At 48.6% G+C, this 12408-nt stretch overlaps 2 long non-coding RNA genes across 9 annotated transcripts in view; both read right to left on the bottom strand.

The window, feature by feature from the left end:
* Nucleotides 1-454: 454 nt before the first annotated feature.
* LOC130456163 (uncharacterized) lies at nt 455-1989 on the bottom strand. The gene is made up of 3 exons (XR_008914716.1): nt 1864-1989; nt 1330-1427; nt 455-912 (listed from the first exon to the last, which is right to left on the bottom strand). It is a non-coding gene; the product is annotated as an uncharacterized LOC130456163 (long non-coding RNA).
* Nucleotides 1990-2416: 427 nt separating this feature from the next.
* Nucleotides 2417-12408, bottom strand: part of LOC100032737 (uncharacterized) — a 245500-nt gene continuing 235508 nt past the window's right edge. For all 8 annotated transcript variants that reach the window (XR_008914597.1, XR_008914598.1, XR_008914599.1 and 5 more), the window contains 4 exons: nt 10620-10781; nt 9466-9526; nt 8535-8622; nt 2417-3543 (listed from right to left, as the gene is read on the bottom strand). This is a non-coding gene — a long non-coding RNA (uncharacterized LOC100032737). The remainder of the gene's footprint in view (nt 3544-8534; nt 8623-9465; nt 9527-10619; nt 10782-12408) is intronic.

Genomic DNA, 12408 nt, shown 5'->3' with positions numbered 1-12408 from the left:
GGGGGGACTGGCTGGAGTGAGGAGCCCTGGGACAAGGAGGAGGGGAGAGAAGGCAACTGTGGGCACTGAGAGGCTTTGAGGAGGGCAGAAAGGGAAGTGAGGAAAGCCCAGGGAGGCGTTCTCAGTCCTCTCAGGAAAGGAGGGAGCTATGGCCGCCTGAGAGAGTCAGAGAGAGCTGCATAGCAGACATTTAATTTCCTGGAGAAAAGGGACCAAAGCATAGCTAAATGTTCTAGCTCCCTTAGGTTCTAAGGAAGGGGCTGTGTACACTATTAGAAGTTGGTCTTTACTCAACAGGCAATGCAGCAAGTCGGCCAGTGGATAGAGGGCTGGGCCTGGAGTCAGGAAGACTCACCCTGAGTTCAAATCTGGCTTCAGCCACTCAGTAACTGTGTGACCCTGGGCAAATCACTCTACTCCACTGGCCTCAGTTTCCTCACTGTAAAAAGAGCAGAGAAGGAAATGGCAACCCCCCCCCCCAGTGTCTGTGCCAAGGAAACCCCAAATGGGCTCCTAAAGAAATAGCTGGACAACAGGAAATGAGGGGGCATGGAAGGTTCTAAGGCAAGTTTGTGAAGTCCTTGGAGATGTCTAGGCTCCCCACGAAGGTAGGAGGAAGGGGGACCACAGGGGTCAGGTTGAGAGCTATGGGACCTTAGAGGCCAGCTAGTCTAAGTCCCTCCTTTCACAAGGGGGGGGGAGGGAGGCCCAGGCAGCCTAAGGGAGGTCCCCCAAAGCCCCTGGGCATAAAAGGCCAGGGGGATTTACTTGGCCAGCCAAGTCCTGGCACGGAGGAAACTGATAGGAAGGAGACCTTTTCCATCCCTGGGCCAAAGCATCCAGGTACGAAGGTGTGCTCCACAGCAAGGGTCCTGGGCATCGATCTGGCCTCCTTCCAGAGTCCACCCTTGCCTGGGGCCAGGAAAGGAGGACAAGCAAGTAAGAGAAGCAAAGCTCTGTCCCCAGGCGGTGGCCTAGGGCTGCAGCAGCGGATTTAACCCTCTTCCCCACACTACTTCAGCCCCCTTTCTTTTCTGTGCTCGGGTGGGACCCGCCGATAGCCTCCGTGCCCAGCTTAGGCTCTTGGTGTTGGCCGGGGGCTTAGCCCAAGTGACTGCCACCCTGGGGTCCCCATCTGCCGGCTCCCTGGGCCCTAATGCCCGTTAAGTAGCTCCATCTGGCTAAGGCCAGTCCCGCCTCCCCTGGATTTCCGGTGGGACAAGTGGCTCGTCCCCCCAGAGCCTCCGGCAGCCCAGTGGACCTTGTCCCCAGGCCAGTCCATCCCCACACCTCCGGAGGGCTGCCAGGTGCACACCCCCAGAAACCAACCTGGGATCCGATTGGGGACCAGCAGGCAGTCCACGGTGAGGCTGGCTGGCCGGCCGGCCGCACAGCCCAGCGAGCCCAGAGCAGCTCTCACAGGAACCCTGGGAACAATCCCGCGCTTTGAGGCGGCCCCAGCGGCCACCTCCCGGGAGCGCGCGCAGCCCTAGCCCGCAACTGCTGAGCCTCAACTTGCAGCTCGAACACGAGCTCCCTCCCAGCCCCAGGGAAGCACCAGGCGAACTGGGCCGCTTCTCCGGAAGCCTTCCCAAATCCTCATTTCCCAATTCGGGCGGGGCTCGGCGGAGGCCGACTGGGGCCTCCGTCCGCCCTCTCTTCCCTCCTCACGGCGTCGAGGCTCCCTACCCAGCTGGGGCTGTGGTTCCCTTCCCCCCCTTCCCCTCCCCCACTGGATCCGCGCTCCGGGGCAGGGGTCGGGCCTGGGTGCCGGGGGTGGGGGACCGGAAGGGGAGAGGGGAAAGGGCCAAAACGGGGATGGTGAAGAGAGGGGAGGAGGGGCCAAAGGGGCCCCTCGGAAACCTGAGAGAAGCCCGCAGAGACGTGGAGGGCCAGCCGGAGAGGGAGAGGCGTCTGGGTTCGGGGCTGGAAAACCTACTTGACCGCCCCGGAGCCCCGGGGCCAACGGCCTAAGGGCCTGGGTAACCGTGGTAACAGGAGTCCCTCCTTTGTCTACGCCCGCGGCCAGAACAGAGCCTCAGCCTCGGGCGGTCGCTATGGCAACTGCGGGTGCACCGCGGGGGGCCAAGCGGGGGTTCTGGCTTAAAATCTGTGTGAGGGCTGCTGGCAAGCCTAGAAACATTTGACAATTCGGTGTCTATGCATAGAGTCTCCCCCCAGGCAGAGCCGGGAGCTTGGGGGAGCTCAGCTGCACTTTGCAAGTGGGCTGGCCCGGGCTCCTGCAGGCTTGGGGGGCAAGCTCGGGGAGGGAGGGAGGGGGAGACCTGGGGGGACTTGTCCAGGGGCCTGCTCTGCTTCGGAGCAGCTGGGCTGGATTGGTGATGCCTCCTGGCATCCCTGGCAGAATGGGCAGAGCGGAGGTGACCGGGAAGGGCTCTTCCCAAGAACTCAGTGCTTTCCACAGTCAAACAGCAAGGCAGTTTATTACAACAGGGCACAAGCAACTTTGCATTCCCTCCTTTTCCCACTGGCTGGCACTAGGAGGTGCACAACTTCCCAAGGCCCCCACAGGCAGTCAGCTTCCCCTTGTCATGCCCCCCCTGTACACCCCGTCTCAGCTCAGCTCCTAGGTCACATCCACCCCCCCTTTGGTCCTAGTGCCCTACACCACAGCCTGCTTCCACTGTGGCCGGGCTCTCAGTAGGAAGGAGCCCATTTCGGACTTCCCCTGGGCGTGGGGCATCATTTGGGAGCTAAGGGCGATGTTCACTTAGGTGGGGGCTCTCGAGGGGTTGCGCTGTGGGCCTGACCCTGGTCTGGCAGGAGGGCGCTTATTCCCGCTCCCCCGCACTTGGTTTAGGGGAGCTGGGCTCTGCCACGGGAGGTGCGGAGTCTACATGCCCGGCACCTTTGGTAATGGAAGCTCGCTAACTCAGGGGGATCTTGGATCACCTGGTTGGGCCAGCCTCCCGTGGTCTTCTCCAGCTTGGGCTGAGCGGTTTGACCTATTAATTCAAACACCTCAATATCCCGGTTGCCTCTCTGTCTCAGAAAATAACACTGGCCTTCTCCCTGTCTAGACTTAAAAGTCAGAGCCCAAAAAGTGACCAGTTCCCTGTCGCTGGGGCGGCGTAGGGGGAACAGGCCCTGGTAAACCATTATCTCAGAATCTGAACACACGTTCGCCTCCCAGGTCAAGACCAGGCCTGGACCGGTTGTCCAGTTGTCTAATAGGGGGAGACACAGTTGGTCAAACCTTTTCTCTGGTGTCCAATGAGGCTGATCATCGGGACCAGGATCCCAGCCCAATACTGGCCACTCAGAATCCCCTTGTTCTCTTATTTCTCCTTGAACTTCAGCCATGGGGGATAGTTGTTGGTTGAATAGTCAGTCCACTGGGAAACTGCTGAGGCCGGTCAATTGGTCCCTGTGCTCTGGTAGGATGAATCCAGCCCTTTTCAGCTGGTCAGCGGTCTGGAGCACCACCAAGTAGAGATCCTCCCAGCTGGGTTGGAGCTTTCTTTCTTTCTGAGACTTAATCAGAGTTCGAGGGATGGGGTTGGAGCAAGAAGTTCCTTTTTCCTGAGGTGGGAGAGAGAAGGACAAGACCGGTATGTAGCTCCACAGGAAAACATCCTTCCTTTCAACTATCGTCTTTCCTTGAGGCTCTCCCCATGTGGCAGACCAGACACTAGCTCACAGTGGAATAACCTGAGAGTCGTCCTGATTCTCAGGAAGGCTATGGGCAAACACTTGGTCCATGGGAGCTTAGTTTCTAAGACCAATTTTGCCAAATGTTTCTTCATTGTTTGATTCATTCATTCCACCAGACCTGGGATGCCTGGGAGTAGGTCAATCCCAGGGCCCTCCTGAGACCTCCATTATTCCCTGTGGAGCTCCCTCCCTTGAACATCCCAAGACACCTCTAATTGATGCAGGGAGAATTAAGAGGCCGTCATCAAACCCTCAGCCCTTCCCCAGGCAGACGGGTGGGCAGGTTTTGCACTAACTAAAGGCTTTGCACCCAGACAGGAACAGAACCCCTGCCCCCTTCATTTAGTAATCAAAATCTGTTCAAAGGGAAGGCATTCTTGAGGATTTCTAATGCCAACGAAAATGCAAAAAGCAGCAAACCGGATAGAATCTCTGACCCAGGACTGACTACCTGGTATTTCTCCCCAGTACACAGGAATTGGAGCCTTTCTCCTCCAGGGCCCTGGTGTAAGCTGGAAATCATCATATGACAGATACACTCTCCCATTGGGGATCCACACTATGAGGACAGTAGTGTTACTCTTGGGTTGGGAAGCTTGAAAGCTGCATAGAGTATAATGCCTTGAGTGAAGGAGGGGGCTGTTTTGATCGGAGTGCTGGGATTACACTGTTGGGTTCAAGACTGGCCTTAATGGCCAAAGTTTTATATTGGGAGAGGAATGGTCATCTTTTTACTGGACAGCCAGCTTCTCTCCCTACCACTGTCACTCAGCTACATCTCCTACTCTAAGGCTCGTGAAATGCATCTCTAGCACCCAATAAAATAAATCTTGGTAGCCATTGTCTCCAGTCCCCGGCCCCCACTGCCTCCCTGGACTCTCCCCTCCTTCAGTACCTGGTTCAGTCTTTCTCTCTTATTCCCTCCCCATGGCCTTCTCCTTGCCATATAGGCCTTTCTATCACCTCAACATTCAAGAGTTCTGAACCCCTAATCTTTTATTTCTCCCTTACCAAATCTGATTCTTGATTGCGCTGGCTTTATGGAACTCCAAACTGACCCTTGTTCAAGAAGCCCCTTTACTGGCCCAGAAACCCTCAAGCACCCTTCAATGACTTCAGGTAGGCCTGGCAGATGTGGGCAACATGGTATCTAGACCAGCCCCTGGCTAGAATCCTCCTTCCCTAGCCTTCATGCAGCCAATCCATTTTCCTTCCTTTCCTATATGTATGATAATATAGAATACTATTTTGTATACTATATATAAAGGGTACATAGGACTCCAAGTTCTTCTGTTCTAGGAGATTCCCATTCGTGGTGCATTTCCCGGGAACTTTGTTCCCAGAGCCCCCGAGCTTAGCTCTGTGGCAGGGGCGGCGGCGGGTGGGGTGTGTGCACGCACAGGCCTCTTCGGGTGGCCATAAGAGCACATCTCCCTTGCCCTCACCTTCTCTAAGTCCTCTGGGGGTTCTGTGGTTCCCAGGCTATCCATCTTCCCTGCACTTGCCAGTGTCTCCCCATCCGAACCCCTGGGTGAACCACTTCAGCTCTCCACTGGCCCCTGACCAGCCTTGGATCCTTCCCCTCATCTGTTGCCTGCACTCTTATATATGGGCTGCTGAACCATAAAATCACCCCAAGTGGCTCCCAACCTCAACTAGGCCCTCACTGCTGCTGGCAATCATTCCACACCTCCCATAGCAACTCGCTGTCTCACTCTCCACTGCAGCTCTTCCAATGCCTCTTCAGACTTCCCATGGCTCTCCCTCCTCCACCCTCTCAGCTGATTGAGGTTGTTTGCCAGGAACTCCCTTTTCTCCCCTCTTCTCCATCATTAGGAAATATCTGAGGTCAGATTGGAACCCAGGACCCCCCAACTCCAGGCCTGGCTCTCCATCCCCTGAGCCACCTGGCTGCCTCTAACTGGTACTTTCAGTGGGGATAGGGGAAGCTAGGTATCTCAGTGGATGGAGAGTCAGGCCTAGAGACAGGAGTCCTATGTTCCAATCTGGCCTCAGACACTTCCCAGCTGGGTGACCCTTGGGCAAGTCACTTCACCCCCACCACCTATCCCCTTACTGCTCTTCTGCCTTAGAACCAATACACAGCATTGATTCTAAGATGGAAGGTGAGGGTTTTTTTAAAAAGTGCCAGTTACATTCTTGTCCCTATCAAAGGTGATCTGATACAAGATAATGCTGAAATGGCAGTAGAGACAATACTGAGCTGATTTCAGCCCACAATGTACCTGGTTCCCACCCATGAGAACAGATCTTGGAAGAAATAAATCTAAGGATAATGGCCCATCAGTTAAATAGCATTTCTTAACTCTGAAGGAAAATTCTAAAACAAATATCATGAGTTCAACCAAGACTTCACCATCATTAAGTTGGGCATGCAGATGAATGCTTGTCTAGGTACCCAAGGCTCATCAAAATCTTCCAAGTTAACTTTTTGGAGATACTCTGATTCAAACAGGCTATTGCTGTAGTTGTTGTGCTTGGTGGTCAGTCTGGGGTTCGAAACTAGAGTTTTTGTAAAAGAAAGAAGAGAAAGAAAGAAAGAAAGAAAGAAAGAAAGAAAGAAAGAAAGAAAGAAAGAAAGAAAGAAAGAAAGAAAGAAAGAGAGAAAGAGAGAAAGAGAGAAAGAGAGAAAGAAAGAAAGAAAGAAAGAAAGAAAGAAAGAAAGAAAGAAAGAAAGAAAGAAAGAAAGAAAGAAAGAAAGAAAGAAAGAAAGAAAGAAAGAAAGAAAGAAAGAAAGAAAGAAAGAAAGAAAGAAAGAAAGAAAGAAAGAAAGAAAGAAAGAAAGAAAGGAAGGAAGGAAGGAAGGAAGAAAGGAAGGAAGAAAGAAGAAAGAAGAAAGAAAAGAGCTGAGTATAGCACCTTGGGAGTTAGTGATCCACATTCAAGGAGTAGAAAGAGTTAGAGGAGATAGAAAAGGAGCAATCAGAGATGTAGGAGAAGAAGCAAGATGGTCCAGTGCCACAGAATCTAAAAATACATGAATGGAAAGATTGGAGGGAAAACACAGACGTCAGATTCCCTGAGATCAGAATCTGATGCAAGTTGAGTTGATAGCTTTCCTGATACTCAAATTGGTAAGAGAGATGGCCATGAGGTCAATGGAGTCTTGACCAGGGACTGACCAAGGGCCCAGTCAGGGAAAAAAGCTTCTTTTCCCCAGAAATGGAAGGGTCACTGCAAAGTTGGCAGCCTTAGCCAAGCCTACCAATGTTGGCCAGTCATTAGAAACATTTCTCCACAAATCAGGCTCAAAAAAGAAGCCCAAAGCTGAAAGGAGATCCAGGTCTAAAGGCCTGTGGAATGAATTAGGTTTTTTGTTTTTGTTCTTTCCCAAGTACTGTCATCCACAGGAATAGCCGTACAGCTAGGAAGTGACTGAGGTCAGATTTGAAACCAGGACCCATGACTTCCATCTCTAGGCCTGGCTCTCAATCCAATGGGCTACCTAGCTGTCTCTCTACAATATATATTAACCAAATAGAAAAAAGAGGATTAATGAATTGAATATCATTTTATAAAATTAGAAAGCCAACAAATAAACAAACCTAAAAAAGCTATTAAAAATGAGAGAAATTGAAATTCAGAAAAGGACAGAAATCATAAATGAAGCTAATATTTGACTCTTTGGGAAGATGAACAAAATTGATAAAACTTTTGGTGATCTGTGAGAGTGAGCTAAACTTTGTAAAGTGCTTTACAAACCGTAAAACTCTTTATAGATGCCAGTTAGCATGATTATTATGACATTGTGTTAATATTGTTCATATCATTGTTAATATCATAATAATAGCAATATAATTCTTGCCTTCAAATTATGATTATTATTCATGGAGAAGTTGTCCATTCAGTGTGTACAGTGACAAAGTCACTCCTTTGTGTGTGTGTTGCTCAGACCCAGAGCTAGAATATTTCCACTGTACTTGCTGACCATCTTGGCTCTCTTTAAGTCCCAACTAAAATCCCTCTTTTTACTGGATGCCTTCCCTGACCCCTCTTAATCCCAGTGCCTTGCCTCTGTGAATGATTTCCTTTTTACACACTTTGCTTCCCGTGTATTTGTTTGGATGTCATCCCTACCATTAGATTGTAAACTCTTTGATTGCGGGGACTGTCTTTTACTTCTTTTTGTATCCTCAGGGCTTAATACAGTGCCTAGTGAACAGTGGGCACTTCATAAGTATTCATTGATTGACTGATCAGAAGCACTGATAGGGGCTTAAGCAAGGGCCAATCACGAGTACCAATCCCATGCTATGAGGCAACCAGAGGAAGAACTGTGGGAGCAGAAAGCCAGAAGAGAAACACCTGCTTGATCACGTGGGTCGAGGGGGATAGGATTGGGGATGGAGACTCTAACGATCACTCACCCTGCTGCAATTACCAATAGTAGGGAAATAGGTCTTGATCAATGGCACATGTAAAACCCAGGGGAATTGTGTGTGGGCTCCAGGAGGGGGGGGGAAAGAACATAAAATATGTAACCATGAAAAAATTGTCTTAATTAATCAATTGAATACAATTGAATAAATAAATAAATAAAATCTTAAAAACAAAAAACCAAGTATCAATCCCAGTGGCCAAGGCTTAGATCCCATGACAAGAATTCTCAAAATGACCACATGACATCATATAATCATCGTGACTTCCAGTGTCTATGAGGGCGCCTTTTCTCTAAAGGGACTCAACCAAGCCTTCACAAAAGGGCCATCTTCTTGCAGACAGTAAGGTACAAAGTTATAGTCAACAGCATGGCTGTGATAACACACGGGACCGGGAATTCCTGTGGAGTTCTCTAGCCTCGACTTGACCACTACTTTTAGTCGGTAGCCAGGACTTACGTTTCGTGGTTGAAGGGTTTATGCTGTCAGCTCTCTGCAGACGGGTAGTAAGGTATCCCAGCACAGGTCCAAGCAAGTTCTAAAATATCTGAGGTAAAAGAATAGTGTTTCTTACAGAGACAAGAAAGAGAGACTATTCTCAAGTCTTCTAATATTACAGACAAAATATTTCACTAGGACAGGAAATAAAACTTCTTTGAAAATAACAACAGAAAAATGAGTCTTGACTCTCATTTCTTCTCTAAATTCCGAGGCTTGAAGGTGAAGCAATGGACAGAGCTCAGGAAGACGGAATTGAAACTCTGCCTCAGACCCTTACTAGCAGTCACTTTTCTGAGCCTCAGTTTGCTCATCTATAAAATGAGTTAACAGGTATAAAGGACTTTGATTTGAGACACACTTGGGAATACTTATTTGAGGGGACACAGAATGAAGGAGAACCAAGAGAACAACTTTTCTTTTTATATTTATTTTATATATAAAATATAATAAATATCATGTTTTTAATTTATGGATATATTATGTCAATATTGTAAAAGTAAATAATTCTGAAAGAAATGATCAGTGAAGGTTCCAGAGGCTTAATAAAACAGAAAATTTCATGACAAAGAGATGGAGAAATGTATTTTTGAATTGGCCAGTGTGGGAATTTGTTTTGCTTGACTGTGCTGATATGATAAAAGGGTTCTTTCTTCCTTCCTACTTACCTACCTTCCTTTTCTTTCCTTCCTTCCTTCCTTCCTTCCTTCCTTCCTTCCTTCCTTCCTTCCTTCCTTCCTTCCTTCCTTCCTTCCTTCCTTTCCAATATATGTGTTTGGTGTGCCTCAATTACTAGTTCTATTATTGTATCTAAATATTTACCCCAAACGTTAGATCATACATATGTATTTTGAACAGGTGATTTTTGAAAATGTACTTAAAAGTTACTTACTTGATCAATACTCCTGGTGTTACAAAGTCCCCAGGCTTTGCAACAATCTCAAGAAAAGGGTCTGTAAAGAAAGAGAAAACATGTGAGCTAAGTCAAGAAAAAGACTGGCTTTTAGGCTCTGCCTTTCATGAACATGTCTGAACCCCAGAGAGATGTGCACAGAGCAACCCCATATCTCCATGGAAAGAAAATATGTTCTCTCCATCTGACAGCTGGCAAGCTGGGTGAAAGGGCGGCCTGGTGGCAAGAGGCCAAAACAAAGGGAATCACATGGATGTCCTCTGTATAAGTTGAATACATTTCTCTAAGTAGCCACTTTTGTCTTTAATTCTATTCATTTTCTAACAAGGAAAATCAAGGCATGGGGGGGAGGGTCACACAGCTTTGCCAGATGAGTTCATCATCATCAATTCTAACATCTATCTAACCCTTACTTTGTACCAGACACTGTGCTAAGTGCTGTACAATTATTATTATCTCATTTGAGCCTCACAACAACCCTGGAAGGTAGATGCTATCAGTACTACCTTCACTTTACAGGTGAGGAAACTGAGGCAGGGAGCGTCCAGAGTCCCACAGATGGCTTTGAACTCCGGTCCCCTTGACCCAAAGTCCAGCCATCTGTCTAGTATGCCACCCGCCTGCCCTTGAAGTCAGTGAGAATTCAATAGAATTAAAAGATAAATGGTTGGAGGCAAGGGAGTGCATGAGACTTCCTAAATTTGCTTCTTACTTAACACTTGAACATTAAAAAGCCCTGGCATCACCCGCGTATTTTCTTTTTCTTGACGACTATGACTCTATTTACATATATAGAATTCGAATACGTGCTGCCTCCATATTTGGATTTTAAATACCGCGATAGCACAACGGAGCCTAGGCAAGGGGGGATGGGAGGCTGAATTTTCTGAGAATAGGAATGCTGTTTTTACTCAAATGCCTCCACTTTTGCTGGGAGGTCTCTTTTGATCATCACCGTGTATTTATTCTCATCTAAACTCTATTTGTCCAGAACGCTGACTGAGTCACGGCGGTCTAGTCTGAGGCGTGACACGGGCCAAGAACATTCATAATCACCCAGTTTGGGAATGATAAGAGCCAATTATGTGTCTTTTTAACCCCGGGGCTCGCATTTCTAGTCAGGGAAAGCTCACCTGTCACGACCTCCTCCTGTCCTCAACGACACACGGAGCTCACTTTGGACTTCCTGTCACCTCCTCCACAGCTTCCGGTCTGGGGTAGAGAGCCTTTGACCACGTGGTTTGCCTCAACCTGAGCACCCAGGTGATCCAGCCCTTGAAGCCCCGCCCCTGGCCCTATAGGAGAAAGGGAAAGGCTTCTTCTGGGGGGGGGGGGAAGACCTTAGCTGAGACCCGAAGAATTGGGCTGATGGGGAGGTCCCAGTCTTGAACGAAGAATTGTTTGTCTCCCCTGCCCTCATGGGGCTTACGGTCCTAGTGCCAAGTTTTGTAGCCATTTAGGGTTTGTTCCGTGCTTCACGTGATTCATCTCATTCAGGACCATGTGAACCACAAGCTAGAGGTTGAAGTGGGTAGTAGAGTGTCAGGCTGCCAAATGTCAACAAGCCACTAAGAGGGAAACAAATCAGGCCTTTCATTTGAGTGAAAGCCCAACAAAATGCAGGAAACCATGAAGATTGGGAAAGTGAGGCAGCCATGATGAGGGAGAAGAAACCCTGGCATGGGGGGAAGCCAGCTGGAAGATGGGGTGTCTTGTTTGGGGCACAGCAGGAGGGTGGGTACTTCACTAGATCAAAGAGTGTGGGGGTGTTAAATTGGAAGAATATTCGAAGAGTAGCAGAGACAAGTTAGGTAAGGCTTTGAACTACCAACACAACATTTTCTGTTTTATCCTGTGATGGGGAGCCAGTGGGGTGACATGGCCAGGCCTGTTCTTTGGGAAGATTACTTTGGCAGCTGGTTGGACTGGAGTGAGGATAGACTTGAAGTAGGGAAACCACCAGGCTCTAGCAATCGTCTAGGCACCATTTGATGCACTAGTAGGATGGTCCTCTCAGAAGAGAGAAAGAAGCTTACATGATCACAAATAAGATCTGAGGAGTGAGAACAAGTAAAGTATAAGAAATAGCACCTCAGAGTCCAGCCAGGGTCACTGGGAGGATGATGGAACCCTAGACAGTGCTAGGGGAGTTAATAAGAGAGGAGGGACTGGAGAATAGATAGAGCTCTGTTAAGATGTCTCTGGGGAAAGGGAAGGAGCAGGCAATCTAGGTTTTAAAAATTCCTCATATTTCATTGGATCCTCACAACAACCCTGCTAAATTGGTACTGTTATTAACCCCATTTTACAGATGAAGAAACTGAGGCAAGCAGAGGTTAAGTGACTGGCTCAGGATCACACAGGCCAGATTTGAATTCACCTTCCTTATTTCAGTCCCTGCAATACCTAGCTGTCTATAGGCTTTGCAGTTTCAGATGTGAGCTAGCAGTTGTAGATAGAAGACCTCTAGGCCAGTAGAGAGGTTAGGCATGGTAGGTGGATCTGAAAATCCTTAGCCAGGAGATAGAATAAATGTGAATCCATAGGAGCAGAGGAGATCACTAAGTGAAATAGTGTAGAGCCATTTCAGCTGAATGAGGAGGTCAGAAGCCAGATTACAGAGAGCCAAGAAGAGAGTGAGAGGAAAGGAAGTGGAGCCATCTGTTGTAGAGGGAGCCTTCCCAAGGAGTTTAATCACTAATTGGAGGAGCGAAAAGGAGTAACAGAGGGCAGGAATGGATCAAGTGACTTTTCAAGGATGGATGGGCAGCGATGTTCCAGTGTTCCAGCAATCAGACCATGTCCTCCATTTCTCTCCCCCTGTGACGCTCCATTCTGAATAATGCTGCTGTCTCTATCTCCTTTCAGTCCCTGCCACCCTTCTCCAATGTGTAGGCTATACCTGTTGCCTCAATTCTTCTC

Source organism: Monodelphis domestica, chromosome X (assembly GCF_027887165.1).
Source record: "Monodelphis domestica isolate mMonDom1 chromosome X, mMonDom1.pri, whole genome shotgun sequence".
Taxonomy (NCBI): domain Eukaryota; kingdom Metazoa; phylum Chordata; class Mammalia; order Didelphimorphia; family Didelphidae; genus Monodelphis; species Monodelphis domestica.
The sequence above is the reverse complement of the archived record's forward strand: the minus strand, read 5'-3'. Positions and strand labels throughout refer to the sequence as shown.